At 44.8% G+C, this 17,832-nt stretch overlaps 1 pseudogene across 1 annotated transcript in view; it reads left to right on the forward strand.

The window, feature by feature from the left end:
* The first annotated feature begins 623 nt into the window (after positions 1-623).
* Positions 624-17,832, forward strand: part of LOC147439354 (serine/threonine-protein kinase CTR1-like) — a 119,177-nt pseudogene continuing 101,968 nt past the window's right edge. The window contains exons 1-3 of the transcript XR_015184578.1: positions 624-1,893; positions 13,615-13,913; positions 14,017-14,161. The product of XR_015184578.1 is annotated as a serine/threonine-protein kinase CTR1-like (transcript). The remainder of the gene's footprint in view (positions 1,894-13,614; positions 13,914-14,016; positions 14,162-17,832) is intronic.

Here is a 17,832-nt window from a genome sequence, read left to right on the forward strand (position 1 = left end):
CAATCGAAGAACATGGGCACAACATGGCAGAGATTGACAAAGGTGAGCATCAGCGCAGACGCAAGCAGTCCTTGAATCCGAACCTACACACGTGTGCAGCAGAGAGGCACAAGAGCCGCCTTCGCGCGACTCACGCGCATCAGAAAGAACTTTGCCACGTCAATTCCAGAAGGGGAAAAGTAAGGTGTCTCCTCCCGACCAATGAGGGGGGGACACATAGATGCCCCGACTTTGAGCTAAACGCTAAGGCTGCCAAAATGGCAGGCCAAAAATAATCCGAGAGAGTGGCCATGGAAAGCCCATCCAATAGATCACACAGAAAGGAGATTACAAATCAGATGTCGTTGCATTCAAACTTCATAGGCAACCCGTGCATACTTTACTAGTACGTCCCAAAAGTGAGCGAAGCGCAAGTTGCAGCAACCAAACAGAAAAACCTCGGAGGAAAAGAGCACTCACGTGGATCCACCTTAACACTCTCTGCGCAGCCACCTGCTTCTACCCGCTGTTTGCCCACTTGCAACTTGCAAGCACACTCGCGCGCGCACGCGCTCGCTCGCACAGTCGCATTCACTCAACACACATACATTCTCTCTCTCTCTCTCTCTCTCTCTATACCCCCCCCCCCCCCCCCCCCCGCGACACACACACACACACACACACACACACAAGCTGGCCAAGCGGTGTCGCCCAGTTCGCCTGTCTTCTTGCTGCCAATGCCCATCAAAGTGTCAGGCCGACAAATCATCATCTCTCTGCATGGTGAAAACCAAGACTTGGCTTCCGATCAATTGAGAAGCAAAGAAGATGCACGTACGTGGCAGTCGAGTGGATTCGAGCAGGCCCCCCGATCAGGCTCCAACCTCTGTATCTGTATACAACAGCAATGTATCCTACATGGATGTAATGAGCAGATTGCAGCAAGCATCAATGCCCCCCCCCAAGACAGGGAACCTGCTTGCGAGCTTCAGAGAGACCTTGCCTGTCGATGTCCCTATATCGGGTGGCTTTTTGCCTGCATCCTCATCAGGGAGCACAAGAAGTTTGGGGATAATCCGGTCGGGCTTTGAAGGAGCTTCATCAACTTCATCTTCTAACTCATTCAGCACTATGAATGCAGAAACCTTGTTAGCCTCTATAGGGAGACCTCCACCTTCTATGGACTGGGGTTTGCAAAGTACTTGGAAACAATCTGCACCCGTTTTGAATGTGACATCCAAGGGCTATTATACGTCATCGGAGCTGGATTTGAGCAGCGACAATCTGAGCATAGTGGCTCCAATTATGGCACGGACCACAGCACCTTTACCACCCTCTCAGTCAACCACATTCAAAACGCATACGGCACCACAATTGGGCTCAGGAAGAAGTGAGAGTGTGCTCGCTATGGCACAGGCAGCAGCATTGACTCAAGTATCATCCTCAGGGCCTGCCAAAGATCATAATGTTCTCATAAACCAGTCTCTAGACCACAGCTTGTTCATCAAAGCTGGAGTCTGGCCCGCTCTTGTCGACACACCTTTTAGTTATGCTGCTCGGCAAGGGAGTGCAGGAAGCAGCACTTTCACCGACCTGCCCTCCACTACCATCTCTCCAACAATCTCCTTCAACACCTCTATAACAGGATCAAGCTACCAAGCAGAGCTTGCTGCTGCCACAGTGAATAGCTATGCAGTCGATCACATAGGCGACAATATAACATCTTCGGATATGTCTTCATGGGCTCAGCAAACTGAACAACGCTACAATCTTCAGCTTGCATTGGCTCTTCGGCTTGTGGCTACGGCAGAAATTGCGGAGGAGCCTTACATTAATGCGAATAACATACGGGAGAACTGGCTATCCATTTCTTCGGGTCATTCCTCAGCTGCGGCAACTTCCCTACGGTTCTGGGTGAGATTTCTATGTTGTGTGTGCTCGCATTTGTCAAGTTTCCTTACAGCATTATTGCATGTGCTTTTAGTGTTCTACTATTTGCATGAAAATATAAGTTTGTTGTCAGTTTGGTCTCAAGCTTAATCACTGTATGAAGAGGACTGCAGAATCATGATAATATCAAATGAGGGCATAGCCAGGTGCATGGGGAAAAACTCTGGAGAGACATGCTGAAGTGTGAAGTCTCTCTAGGTTAGGGTGATTTTCATGAGCATATAGCGACATTGGGAAGTAGTTCTCCATGTTTACAGGGGACTGCAAGTGGGTTTCCAGCCAACGGGTCATGGTTGTCATCATAATTTCTCTGTTCATTGGGCTTATCAACCAGATTTGACATTGGGCTTATTGTCGGTTCGGTCATTGGTATTTCATGCTCATTGCCAGGCTGGAGCATATATAAAAAAGCATCAGAGACTACCAAACCTTACATGGTGTTTCAATGCACCCTTTAGATGCACTTGTTTATCAGGGCAACATGCATTGAATTAAATATTTCTTGAGAAAAACAAGAGAAGTTGGTCTGGTTTAAAGCAATGGCTAGGGACAGAATGTTCTCTTGCTTAAGACTAAGGTTTTTTGGCCTGTTTAAGCAACAACTTACATTGTTATGCAGTGACAATTGTTCGGTGTTCACAAAATCAAATGGACTATATATAATAGGGTTGATGTGCATCTTAGAAGGCCTATCACGTGTGTTCAAAGCCTGTTTTGAAACCATAGTTTTTTAAGGACGTTCCTTCAATAGAACTTACTCTTCCTTTTCAATTTGCAAATCGATTAATGGGGTTGTTTGATGCAAATCAGAGTGTAGAAAGCATCAAGGGAGGTAGATGAAATCACCTAAGTGCCATGTTCTTCCTGTAGCGGATGTATGAGAGAGTGGAAAACCCGAGTTGCTTGCACAAAGCTATGCTCCTGTGATTTAGCTAACCCAGCTAGCTGCTTAGTTCACACCCAGCAGCTTAGGATTCCATAGTATTCTTATTCTTATTCTTATTTTTGTTACTCAAACTTTGTATCAGATCCACCACATGTAACTTTCTGGTCTTATAGGTCACTTTGGCCTTTTGAAGACGTTAATATAACATTTCATTTGTGTGTGTGTGTATGTGTGTGTGTGTGAACTCACACAAAACACAAATGAGTTGACACCACTATGGAACTCCGGATACACAAATGCCATTGCAACACTAAATTGAAGGTAACCAAAGTTCTCTCTCGGTGGGCGCACCAAAAAGATGTGGGGAACAATAAAAACAAACCCAATGCCTCTTTAGCTCGCCCTCACAAGCTTAGGAAGGACATCAACACAAAACATAGAAAATCAAACACGGTTTTCGTCAAGTTTTTGAAGTTACGAAACTTGTTTAGATAGGCTATTACATCGTTAAGCAAGAGATCAAGGAGTAAAAGGAGATTAAATGATGAGGATCAACAACAATAAATGCAGGTCTTTATGATTCACAGCACTCAAAACAGTATTCAAACACTAGAAACACACAAACAGTGACGCAATTAACTGTAGAAAAGCCTTCCATTAACTGTTGTTTGTTTTTGTAGAAAATTCTGCGATCCTGATGATATGCCTACATGGGGGGTCTATGAGGGTTTTACTTGGTTACACCCCGGACAGACATGTAGGTACCTGGGTTTTACTGTTGGAGTAGAAATATTCCCTCAGCTGCCCCCGTCTTGCAGTCTTTGAGCAGGAAGCTATATCATTAGTCCTTTCAACACATCTCTTTGTCAACCGGGTCCTCCTTGGCTGTGTTGGATTCTTGGTGCACAGGAGTTACGTCTCAGCTTTGACAGTTGGTTAGGAACTTTCTTTGGGGAGTTTTTGATGGCACTCATGACGCATCAGATGGTCTACCATCATCCTCCCTAGACAGAGGGTGGCTTGGGTATCACTGGTCTAGAGATGCAGAGTTGCACATTTCTTACCAAGCTAATTGTCCATGGCTTGTTTCCGTGCAATGAACCTTGGAAGATTTTGCTACAATCTACTCTAGCTTCGGTAGTCTTGTGGCTTGGAGATAGAGCTATACACCCTTGGCAACATGGCATGCGGTCCCTTGTAGGAATAAATGAGCCCTAAGGACCTCACTCTTGAGAGCATCTAGACGCAGAGTGTGAGAGTAGAGGACCCTTCGGGAGTTGTACTTTGCTCAAAGATTAATATAAAAGAAATACAGAAAGGGGCGCCAATCTTTGTGGCTAATCTCTCTGGGCACGAAACTACGCCGGGCCGTGTTGACCAAATTGAACTGTAGTTTTAAAGTTGTGAAGTATTTTAAGTGATTCTGCTAGGTGCAGCGGAATGAATGTTGTATTTTCTCAAGATTAGTGATCTTTATTTGCTCAAGGTTCCTTTTAGTTCTTAGGGAAGGAGAGAGCCTTCCGTCTTGTAGAGTGCTGTGATCACGAACAAAGTGAGTGGATATTGTGCGTGCAAGTGAATGAGACTGAGAGAAGGAGAGAGAGAGAAAAATACGACATCCGAGAGGTTGTAAAACCCTCCTCCGAAGGCCCCACTCTCGTCGGCGAGAGTGGTCTAACTTTGATTGCACAAAGGTGTACAATGCGAATGCAATGAACTGATGCAATGGGACTATGCCGATGATGACGACGGCTAAGGCTGAAATCTGTGAACTTCTAGGGCTGAATTCGGGGTTGTCTTCGTGGCTGAAAATGACTGTTTTCTTGCTGTTTTTAATGGCTGAAAATGACTGAGTTTTCGGGGGTCGTGCTGATGGTAAAAAATGCTGAATTCTTGTACCTGCTAGGCTGCGTTTAGGGCAGATTTGCACCTGCTGAAAAACGCTGCAAGGGTTGGAGGTTCTGCCGGCTGGAAATGCTGCAGATCTGATGCGGTTTGGGCTGAAATTCACTAACGCTAGGGCTGCCTTTCCCTTTGCCGAAACGTTGGGTTGTGGAGACAAAAACGCTAGCAAATCTGAGATGCTTGAGGGCGATAGGCTGATGCGGGGAAGCGCCAAGGTGATGGCTCTGCTGCTAGAGAAGGAAAACGCCAGGTTGGGGTGTAGATGCAAAAACGCCAGGGGTGGTCTGAGGGGGTACTGCTGAGAAGTTGCCTGTTGAGCGGGAAGCTCCTGCTGCCTCTTCTGCCAGAAAGTGCTAACTTGGGTTTGCTTATATATTAACTTAGCAAAATTGCCCTACCTACTTTTGTTGGAAAGTCACTTAAAAATAATAAGTGAAAATAACCAAAAATAGGAAAATAGGCTAATTGCACTGGAAAATTCCCCTAACTGATGCTAAGGATTGTGATGGGAATTCCGATGATAATGGTGTGTGCAACCGGAGGATATGCATCTATGCCAAGTGACTGGGCATGCACGGTCTACGAATAGCTCACAAAAGTGCCAGATCACTGCTAATCTAAATTGACTGGATTGACTGAACCCTGCTGTGGTGTAGCTTGTCCACGGACACATAGGGTTGGGATGTGTCACGTGACATCGCCTCCTTTTCAAAGTGAGGTACTGGTACCGAACTGTATGGCGTCGAGGGAGATCGCCAACAGCATCCGGAATCTTGGAAGGGACTCTTCGCCGGCCCACTTTGCTGTGTGGGTTGAGCGGTACTTGAACTTCATAAAGGTCTGCAATGCTTGCTTCTTTGGGCCGCGCCGAAAGTGACACAAAGTCTTCTGTGGCTCCTTTGATGTTTCAACTTCGTCGAGTATCCTGCTTCTATCGTCTTCAAGAATCTCCATGGCTGAAAATTCCTGAAACCACCTCCAACACAAAACCATGAACATACCTATTCCATGTAAAGTGAAGGAAAAAAATATTGTCTTTTCTAAAGACTGTGCATGCAATGTAGATGAACAAATAGACGGAGTGACAACCCGCTCATCAAACACATGCAAACAATGAGGTCAAATCTTTTCTGGTTGATCGAAATCAATCAACTGTGGCAAATCACCATGGAACTGCCCATGCTTGGTGCTCATACTATCATGTGCTCGTTCGGAAACTGTGTCATGCCAAGGAAGAGACATGGAATGCGACTTCCTTACATACAAACTTTTCAACTTTTCATGAACAATCCGCATACATTTGTGCTCATCCATGATAGAAACGTGCTCAACATACAATATGTCATGCCTAGGAAAAGGGATCACATAATGATGCTGACTAAAATACAGGAAACCTTCACGAATGAAACACTCGAACAATGAGTTCGTATCAATCATGCGAACACATAATACTTTCTGTGATGGTTCTTTGGACCAAGCCTCGAGAGCCAAGATCGCTTCTTCGGGATCTATCGAATCGTCTTGTGGGGAATCTGTGGACCTCGACTCGAAAGCCAAGATCGATTCTTGGTGATTGATCGAATCTACAACGATGTTAGCTTCGCTAGAAAAAGCATGAACTAACACATCATCCTTGTGAACAATCACATCTTCTTCATGCAACTCATCATGCTTGTGAGAAATCACATCTTGATCATGCAAATCATGATGCTTGTCATTGGCATCCAAATCATCATGCTTAGTAATATCATTCAAATCATCATGCTTATCTTTGTCATCCATCATGCTTGTCATTCAAATCATCATGCTTATCATTGTCATTCAAATCCTCATGTAAATCTTTGGCATCCAAATCATGATGCTTATCATTGTTATTCAAATCATCATCATGCTTCACACAATCATGCAAATCCTGTGTGTCATGCTTTGGAGAAGAAGAGACTGAGAAAGTCTTCTTTTTCCGAATTTCTTGCATCGGTGTCGACACTTGAGAAAAGAGTCGCAACATCGCTTGCATTCGTGCTTTGTTCTCGCGATAAAATTCTGCTTGTCTTTCTTTTTCTTCCAAGCGTGCTTGCTCGCTCTCACGCGCTATGGCTGCCATTCCTTCTTTGTATTCACGATCTATGGCTGCCCTTCGTTCTTCGTAAGCCTTTCTTTCTGCTTTGTCTTCTGCATGTCTGCGTTTCATTTGTGCCATTCTTGCTGCATTTCTTGCTTCGTGTTGTAATTTCTGTTCCATAAACAACAGCTTCAACTCCTCCATTGGAGTTAGTGCAATCGATGTCGTAGATGGGGAAGGGTCAGAAAAACCTTCCGGTGAGGAAAATTCTTCTTCGCCTCTCTCATGCTCATCACCTCCAAGCGAAGTATCCATTCCACTTCGAGTGATGATCATTCTGAAGTCGTGGGTTCTTGTAGGTTCTTAAGTTCACAAGGAACTTGGGTTCTTAAGTTCACGAGGAACTTGGGTTCTTGAGGGTCTTAGGTTCTTGGGGTTCTTGAGGTTTCTTTCGCTTGCAAATCGCGTTGGAGAAGGATCTTCTCTTCACCCGAGTTCTACCCTTTTCTGCGGGCGCACCCCTTGGCGGCCTTGCGCTCACACCAAGGTTGCTTTTTCCCACCTCACGTCGAGTGGCCGGCCGCTAAGTGCACGGTCCGCTCTCAATGAGTGAAAAGAGACACAAGGGGAGGCTGGACAAGCCCTTCTTTCTTGGGATTCCTGTCACTCTTCAACAAAACACGATTAGGGAAACTCAATATGCTAAACTTTGTGTTGGTGTATGCTCATGTGTGTGTGTGTGTGTGGTGTGTGTTGTGTTTGGGAGCATATGTTAGTACCTAGTTCTACACCCACTATTGGGCACTGACGACGTTAGTGGGGATGTCGTGGTATTTAGTCAATACTATGCATGATGGAGTTGATGGTTATATTGTCTTGTGGGTGACTACCATGGGTCTGTACCTTGCACTTTCCTTTTAAGGGTGAATCAGGGCCTATCCTGGATTCATCTAGGTATATTTTTTAGTCGTATAGCGGACATGTAGACTTCACATTGTGAAGTTTTCGTCCGAGTTACGACCAATTGATATTGTGCTAATTCTTTCAATCTTTTGCGGTGCGTATGTCCTATCAACTACCTCATTTTTGTGCTAATTTTTTCGATTTAATGCTTCTTTTAGTACTAGGCTTCATTATGGTTGAGTTTGCCCTTGATCTCCGGAGTCATGACAGAAACTCAGTACGCTGAACTTTGTGTTGGTGTATGCTCATGTGTGTGTGTGTGTGTGTGGTGTGTGTCGTGTTTGGGAGCATATGTTAGTACCTAGTTCTACACCCACTATTGGGCACTGACGACGTTAGTGGGGATGTCGTGGTATTTAGTCAATACTATGCATGATGGAAAGTCACTTAAAAATAATAAGTGAAAATAACCAAAAATAGGAAAATAGGCTAATTGCACTGGAAAATTCCCCTAACTGATGCTAATGGATTGTGATGGGAATTTCGATGATCATGCTGTGTGCAACCGGAGGATATGCATCTATGCTAAGTGACTGGGCATGCACGGTCTACGAATAGACTCACAAAAGTGCCAGATCACTGCTAATCTAAACTGACTGGACTGACTGAACCCTGCTGTGGTGTAGCTTGTCCACGGACACATAGGGTTGGGATGTGTCACGTGACAGATTCTCTCTCCCGTGTTGCAACAGATTCTTGACTTGAGGTGCCCAAGTTTGTGACAGTGATATTAGAGCATTAGGCGTGTGTTTTTCTCAAAGCACACTGGTCCTATCAAAGAGTAGATAGAGCACCTGGGCACAATGTTTGAATTTTAGAAATTGTTATTGAAGATCCCGGGCTTATTAGCCACTCCCACCCTTCATACATCGTGCTTGCTTCCGTCTTAATCGCTGTGTCTTACAGGGCATAAAGCCATTAAGAATGCCAGATTACACATGGGTTCGCGTGGAGAATTTGACAGAGATAACACCTGTCAATTGAAATTTGGCAGTGGAACTGAAGAAAAGAATAAAGATTTGAGCAAATTTTTGGTGGAGAAGTTTGCCAAAGTAGAATATCAGCGTCCGCTGCAAGTTGACATGGGTGTGAAAAAGTTGATCAAGTACTCTAGAGATCCGAGATTTGCTAAACACCTGAACGATATCCTGATTGATGAGATTCACTCGAGATGGCGTAAGGCCATTGGGTCTCCTCTCAGAACGGGGTGGAAAGTTGAAAGGACAGACGAGTGCAGAAGAGTGGAAGCTTTACTCGCAGGAAGACCTGGAACAAAATTGTTGACCAGAAGATGAACCTGGTACTGGAAAGGACACTGAAAGAGATACTGATGTACTGACAATTTGGTTGTTTGTTACAGATAACCAATAATAGGAGCAAGTAACTTGCATCTGTATGGATTCGGAAGCATGGATCTTGACATCCACTCTTTTGCAACGAGGTGAGCCATCTCCTTGCCTCTTTTGCAGGTGAAATCGATGATGAGATAGTGATATCGAGAGCGATGGAACTCAAGAATGAATCGGATATCCTTTCGGTTCGAGATAAGAATGATGAATTTGAATGAATAAATGATGAGTATGTTGAATGATTCTAGTGCGTCAAGATTCCCATATGAATGAGATGACTAGATGCTGTGGTGAGCGCATCAAGAGTTTCTGTAGGATGAGATGGCTACACAGGGATCTAGGTGCATTAAGACTTCTGGATGGATGAGATGACTAAACACTGTGTTCAATATGAACTAAGTGTGTGAATGAAGAACTTCAAAACATGAATTTCCGAAGATGATTATTGATTTATGATATTAATGTTGTCCGGAAGAACTTGCTAGTTGTGTGCAGAGAACAGGTGAAATCGATGAGGATGAATGCAATTGGGAGCATTGACCGCTCTAGAATGAGCCTGACAACGATAAGTATCATGAATTTTGAATAAAACTAATGTTTTGTGGAAGAACCTGCTATTTCTGAACGAATAACAGGATGATGTTTATGGAGCAATGACAACTCCAGAATGAACTTGATAACGAATCATGAATCAAGATTAATTCAATGGAATGAATGACTGGACCACTCTGTTCATTATGAACTTAGTGATGGATTGGGATCTCCGAAAATAATTCTTGCACACGATAATGCTTGAGGCAAAGGATTCTCGCATACGACAGTGCTTGAGGCGAATGACTACTTGCACACGACAGTGCTTGAGTCGAAAATCTCTATAGACATGGTCGCAATATGGGATTAGTTAATCCGACATCAGCGAGGTCCGGAATAGATTTAGATGCGATTACTAAATATGTTGCTGGCAGTCATGGTCTGAGATTTGGATTTTTTTTTTCTCTGTGATTTGTCATGTGATGTCGAGTGATGCCCTGTGATGTGAGTGTCGATTTGTACAAGTGCTAGATGTGTCGTGTCTAGTGTGTCAGTACTAACAATCAGTGTCTACTAAGACAGTTTATGGCCTCTGTCTGTTTTGCTGGCGTAATCGAGCGATTACAATTCTTTCAAGAGGGGGATATGTGACAAACTGATGACGTGGCATGACCACCCACGGGCAGACTTGATGACGTGGCAGAGAGCTGTACGGACAGGCTGGCAGCAGTATGGATTCGAGTTTTGCATTGACATGCTGACGTGGCAGATTGTACGGATTTCCGTGTTTCACGATGGTTGCTGACGTGGTAGGGCTGTACGGATTTCCGCAATTTGCGCTGATGCTTTTTTATAGTTTTTCAAGACCAGTTGCTTTTGGGACAGTGTGCTTTTGAGTTTAACTGCTTTTGGGGCTCTGCTTTTGGGCATCCCTTGTAAGTATAAAAGAGCCCTAAGGGCCTCACTCTTGAGAGCATTTGGACGCACAATTGAGAGCAGAGAATCCTTCGGGAGTTGTACTTTTCTTAAAGATTAATATAAAAGAAATACCGAAAGGGGCACCAGTCTTTGGGGCCAATCTTCTGGGCACGGAACTACGCTGGGCCGTGTTGACCAAATCGAAAAGTTGTGAAGTATTTTAAGTGATTCTCTCTCTCATGTCGCGATAGATTCTTGACTTGGGTGCCCAAGTTTGTGACAGCCTCCTTTTATGCATTCTATCATATAGGTCTGGATTTCTGTGAGGAGAAACTTGATTAGGATGCCACCCCGTTGCAAGGAGGAGATAGTGAGACAACCCCTTCTACGGAACTCTCTTGTTTTGGAGACAATCGGGGGAGAGGAAGCTCATTGCATGGGCCATTTTGGATTCTAGATAAGCACGATCTATGCTTTCTTGGTGTGAGGCGGCCAAACTCTTACCAGCATATCAGATGGCAGAGCGGTTTGATATTGATAGAGGAGTGAGCTAAAGGATAGTTGAGATAGAGGTGGGACCAGGCCTTCAAGGTGCTGCCACTATGCTTGAGCGTGTGGGTTGCTGGGCTTACTTTGATGAGAAGAGGATTCCCATCTTAGTTAAGCACCTTCAACTACTTTTTACTGGCAGGACGGTTTCTTGTCATTTTTGCATCCTTTTCTGTGAGGAGATCCAGGGCCCCATATAGCAGTCAGAGTGGTGGGTGCCAAGGGAAAGAGACACTCTGTGGACCCTTATTTTCTAACAGAGGAGGCTTTATCCTGGCGGTTATGGAAATAAGAGGGGAGATCGATCTCCAGATTTATTGGGACCCATGGCAATGGTAGTAGCCTTCAATGCAGCATGGCCAGGCTCCATGGTCTTTTTTTGAGTCTACAGTCTGGGTTGGGCGCATTGCTCTAGCTTGGTGGGCTACTCGGTTGTAGAGTTGGTTACAGGAGGTCTTTCACATGCATATCTGAGACAGTACTGGTCACCACTCTGGGACCTGCATATAGCTAGATGGATCTCTTATTTCCTATGGTTGCTAGTTCATTTGGGGGACATGGGTTGCTTCCATGGGACATGATTCCAGATTAATAAGATGTATATTTCAGATTGTTGAGTCACCATGTCATTGTTTATGGATCTGCCATGGCTCCTATGCTGTTAGGAGAGCGTGTGCACTTTTGTTGAGCAGATATGGTGTACAATTTCGCTTTGTCACTTGGGGTGCAGTATCTTGGTTCATGCACCTTCTTGGAGAGCATTTGTTTTATGGGGGTTCTGACATTGATCTGGTGTTCTGCCATATTTGGCTTGGTGCAGTATCTTGGCTCATGCACCTACCTGGAGAGCATTTGTTTTATGGGGGTTCTGACATTGATCTGGTGTTCATGCTGACAGAAGATGGATATTTCCGTGGCACTTTGGGCATGATCCCCGTGATAACTGGACAGGGCGATCCACAATTCAGAGACATGATATTTGCACGATAATCAGCATCACCTCGTAGAACGATTGGAAGGCTCATTGCCTCCACGTTCTTAGCGCAGCACCATTGGGCTTACAGGAGGTGCTCACCAGAATTTGGCTTGACATTATCCACTCTCTTTGGAGTCAGTGGAATACATCAGTTGGTACCTCTAGGTCAGCAGGGAGCGGCGACATGTTTTTCTTGAGGTCGGTGCATATCAAATTCGTGCTTTATTTTTAGCAGAGGTCAGATAGAGTGGCGGTACACTTCACCTTGGTTGTTTCTACTCTATTCATCACATAAGCCACCTTGATGTACAACTTATTGTGGCCTAAGCCTTCCACTTTTCCATGGCCATGTGTACAGTATTGTACACACCAGGAGATAGGCGTCTTTGAAGTTTGAACATTTCTGTGGATTTCTTACACAGTAAATCTTAGGCTCAGAAAATTAAAGCTAAAGCAGGAATTTTAGCAGACATTGAGATAGGATATAGAGAGAATTTGGATAAGACCCAATTTCCCTCATGACATGAGGAGGCCACATCACTAGAGTCACTTTTCTCAGCTCTCAACATATACACTCATCATACGACCTACCTACATGGATACCCTGCTATCACATGGATTACAAACAGCTATTGGCCAGATCCGTACCTCATCTCATTAGTTGAGGATGGACACAGGTAGACGGGAGGAATAGAGACAGGATCAGATATGCCATTTCTGTCAGAGAGAGAGCTAGAAATGGAGGGGCATTACTTCTGCAGATGGATGATGTACTATGATAGCCCAAGGAGATACCCTTGCTTGTTTTGGGAGGGTTTTGGGCCAGTCATGCAGTGTGAGGTTTAGAGACATTTTGGGTCTTTTCTCTTGGAACTTCAAAGACATTGGACAACTATAATAGGGGCTCACCAGCCAGGGCTTCTAGGCATATTATGATCACTAATTTCTTCATCTCGCCACACTTTTGAGTACAACTGCTGATACCGCACAAGCTTCACCGACATCAACAGGGACACAACATTGGGAGACTTCATCTTCTAGAGGTATTGTTCTTGATAGAGCAGTGGCGCTCAGCTGGGCGAGACACCCGCGCCCCACCTGGGAGGAGGCCTAGACACCCTCTCCATATGCAGATCAGAGCTGCCACAGGGCGATGAATCCAAGGCATCCCAATCATGCAGGAACTTCTTCCCCTGAGAAAAACACCCAAACAGAGAGATTTTTAATAATTTCTTGTACAGTTTGGGATCAGGCATACTTTTAGATACACAATTTTTAGCATTTTAGCTGTAGGCTGAAGTTTCTATTTTCCTTGTGGGGTAGCTTTTCTTTGTATGTATGGTTTTGATCTCGGAGGCCACTCTGGCCTCTTTGAGACGTTAATATAGTTAAAAAAGCTCTCTGTTCCTACATTTCAGAAAAAAATGCATTTTTACAATTTTCCTACTTATGGTTGACTCAGACACATTCTTTGCATATTGTCAGCTTGTGTACAGTTCTGTCATTATGTTGACGGAATTTTCCTCACAATTCTATTGCTTTTCAGGTTAATGGAAGCCTAGGCTACAGTGACAAGATTGCAGATGGATTTTATCAGATCTCAGGAATGAATCCTCACATATGGGCCCTTTGCAATGAGACAAAGGAGGTTGGACGCTTGCCCTCTTTGGATGTTCTACGGAAGGTGGACCCCTGTGATACTTCCATAGAAGTGGTTTTGTTTGATAAACGTGGAGACCCACACTTGCGAGACTTGGAAAATAAGGCACGGGCACTTTCATCTAGAAGCGTTTCTGTCAGCGATCTTGCAGAGTCTGTTGGAAAGCTTGTATGCAGTCTTATGGGGTGAGTATCTTCGGTCAACATTTAAATGAGGTGTAGGGGCTTCTTGTATTGGAGTTTTTATATGAGTTTTAATTTGTGATGAATGTCAATCTGCTATGTGAAGAGGAGCAGCAAATTCAGAAGATGCAGAATTGTTATCTCGTTGGAGAGCTAGCAGCAGTTTGTTGAGGGAATGTTTCAGCTGTTTGGTGATCCCTGTAGGCAGCCTCTCAGTGGGTCTTTGCCGGCATCGAGCTTTATTGTTCAAGGTCTTAACTATATTTTAATCTTCTATTGCTCTTTTATGCTCCTCCAATTTCAGCGATCTCGTTCTTGAACACAGATGTTGTTTTCCTGTCATTCTGACACAAGACATGTTGATGAGCATCCTCTAGGCCAAAGAGCTGAGCTTTGAGATCCTGAGCTGTCGTGGATGACTGCTTGTGACTCCTCAAAGTATCTACAAGCTTTGCCCATATACTATATCAAGTTCTAGATATGAAGGGTATTTTTTAATCTGTGAGAGAAACAATGAGGCTTCCATATGAAACAATCTAGTTATAGCAGCAGTAGTGCTGAGTATCTCAACATGTGTCACGATTTTGCCTCAAGGCTGATGGTATCATGTTGATCGTCTCTCTGATAAATCGATATAAAAGAAAGGAGCCTAATTGAGGGTGTATTCCCTTATAATTGCAGATGTGGAAGGTAGGGGTGAAAAAAATTCGCCCCCACAGATGAATTTTCAACTTTATGAAAAGGAACATATGAATTGACAAATACAATGCTGTCTAAAAGTTGTGGGTCTAAAGGAGACGTAAACTGCACTGAACATACCTGCTGTCATGACCAGTCCAACTAGACAAGCTGCCAACTTGGTAAATCCAAAGGATACTCACAACTCGGTACATAGAAAACATATCAATCTTCAACTTAAAATGGTGTCTAAAACCATTGCCTAGGCATTGCTCGAGGTTCTCAAGGAGGCGTAATATGCACTGAGCACACTTGCCATTGCATCCACCTAAAAACGTGCTTTCTGTGAGACAATTGACAGTTGGATACTCTCAAGAGAGTAAATAGAGAATCCCGTGTATAACCTAGTATGTCAGGCCAAGGGCAAACCCAGGGGGGTCACGGACCGAGGCCAAGGGCCAGCTGCCTAACGGTGGATAGGGGAATACCAAATACGGAGGCCAAGGGCCTATTTAAAGGGTGGTTGGGCAGATGTATTCTCACGGCAGTTGCCTCAGTCTTACACTGGTATCAGAGCTCAGGGAGAGGGCAGCTATGGAGGAGGGGAAGTACAAGGGCATGGCCTGTAAAACCTCTTCTTCACTTCTGTACCCCTCTGTGTTGCTGCCTTTCAACTATGAGAAAGCAGAATGGCAAGGATGACCTGGTGGAAGATGCCATCCAAAAATGCAAAAAATAATTGAGCAAGTCCATCAGCAAGATCAATCGCCACCTCCTAGGTACTATTAATGTACTCGACGCGCGCGTGGCAGCACAGGAAAGCACGTTACATACAATCGAGGATCGCGTGAAGGCCCAAGATGAGGAGATCGCACTACTCAAGAAAGAGCTTGCAGAGGTGCAATTGCAAAATTTCCTCGAAGAGGAGAGCTTCAACCCTCAGTAATTGAAGAGCTTAACACGATTAAGGAACAAGTGCGGGCCATCAAAGAAGGTGGGGAGCAATAGAAAGAAATGACGACCTTGTGGGTAGATGTCATCACAAAGACACAACAAAAAGCAGAAAAGGCCGAAAAATGGATTGAGATTGTCAAAAAGGGAAAGGCAAGGAGATAACCCCCATTCCCACACCAACCATCAACTTAACTCTAGAAGAGGAGCAAAGCAGACGTGTGCGGGCTTTACACGTAAGGATATGTGGCCTCAAAGACCAAGATAATGTGGATGAAGAGGTGAAAGAACTCATGACTCTGGTGGGGGTCAGCGAGCAGACGCATACGAGGGCTTGGAGAGTGGGCACTAAGAAAAGTGGGAGTAACGGAGAAACCTCGAAGGAAAGGGCACTTATTCTCCGCTTCCCCTCCATGGAAGCGAAGGACTTCTTGAAGAAGAGACCGACTCTAAAGTTCTTGGAGATGACCTCATCCTCTCGCAGATTGCTTATATGCAAGAAGTAATGCCGGAAATTAGAGCAACAAGGGAAAAGGGGAAGATTGCTTTTTACAGGGATGGAAAGGTGGTGTTATTGGAGCGACGTCCTGCATGACGGTGCGAGACCTATGGGACCACACTAAAGATAGAAACATCGAATTGTAGTGGGTCACTCAATCTTGATGTAGGGGCCTGCTTCACAGGGAGAGACCATTTTCTACTCTGAGACGTATGAAGCCCCTGGGCAATCCATGCCACAGGTGAGCGGATATAGATGGGAGACAGCTTGCAGATAGGAGACCAGATCGGAGCATCGAGGAGGGGCTCATGGGGAGTGGCAGTTTTATTCAGGGAGAAGTTGCAGCCATTGATATGCATTGCGCGCAAGGATGAACATGCTAGGTACATGTGGGTGAGGCTTAGGGCAGGGATGGGCAGACACCTCTACATTACTATTTGTTACTTTCCTCCTAGTACGTCAGTATATGCATCACCTAGAGGACAATCCCCCTTTGCTATTTTAGATAATGACATATGGGAGTTTTCCAAGGATGGTGACATTATCATACTAGGGGATTTCAATGCTAGGACTGCCCACCACCAAACAATATTTTATGATACTTCCGGGGAGATGCTTAGGGAGCTGGACGTTACAGAGATGGGTCTATCCAGACTATCACAAGATGAGGAATACACTGAGTATGGTAGATACTTGATAGATATGGGAACCACACATAGATTGGCCATTTTGAATGGCCTACAAAGATTTTCGACAGCCGGAGGTTTTACTTGCTTTCCACACCGACATGGTGCCAACATTGTGGATTATGTTATGGCCCAGCCAGGTCTCATTCCATTCTTTCATGATTTCATGGTGGACACTAGGCCAGTTGGAGTAGCAGTTGATCATGCTATCTTGTCTTTCATCTTGACGTTTCATTTCAGCACAGCTCCATTAGAAGAGGTCCCCACACACACTTGGTATACCTTCATGAGGGAGACGGATTCGGTGTATATGGATGAGATATATAGGCAGCTATGCACCAGGAGCCGGGACGGCAACTGGATGAACTCACTCAGATACTAATAGAGATGGAGCATCAGAGGCATACCCCCACAACCAGCCTACACGGAGACGATCTAGGAGCAGCTGGTATGATGAGGAGTGTAGAGAGACGAGGATCAAATCATAGAGGAAAGTGCTCATGGGTATTACCACACATAGACAGTCACGGATTATCTTTTGCCGCCTAGTGCGACGAAAGAAAAAGGCTTATCTATCTCAGCTAGAGCGGGATTTGTGTCAGTTATTTATAAGTCAGGACTTAGGCGAAGCATGGAGGCTATTCCATGAGTATTCACCACCACCAACAGTCACCTCTATTGAGACATGGGGGGAATATGCCACATCTTTCTACACAGCACCTGGGCAACCACCTCTGTCGGACCCACTAGAGACATGCCTGGAGACATGTTCTTTCTTTATGCCGAGAGGGTAAGGAAAGCCATTGACAGGATGAAGACAAGGAGAGCACATGATCATGATGGTCTTGTAGCAGAGCACTTCATTCATGCTAGAGATATGCTTGCAGAGCTCCTGGCTATGATGTTTAATCGAGCCATGTATGAAGGCTTCCTTGAGACTTGGAGTATGTCTACGATTGTGCCTATTTTCAAGTCAAGAGATCCCATGATTCCCGGGAATTATCGCACCATCATGGTTGGTCACACATTAGCTAGGCTGTATGCATCCGTTCTTGAGTAGGAGCTGAGTAGATGGGCAGAGCGAGAGGGCATACGAGCACCAGGGCAA

The sequence above is a fragment of the Adiantum capillus-veneris genome, chromosome 16 (genome assembly GCF_014529385.1).
Source record: "Adiantum capillus-veneris isolate H3 chromosome 16, ASM1452938v2, whole genome shotgun sequence".
In the NCBI taxonomy this organism is placed as follows: Eukaryota; Viridiplantae; Streptophyta; class Polypodiopsida; order Polypodiales; family Pteridaceae; genus Adiantum; species Adiantum capillus-veneris.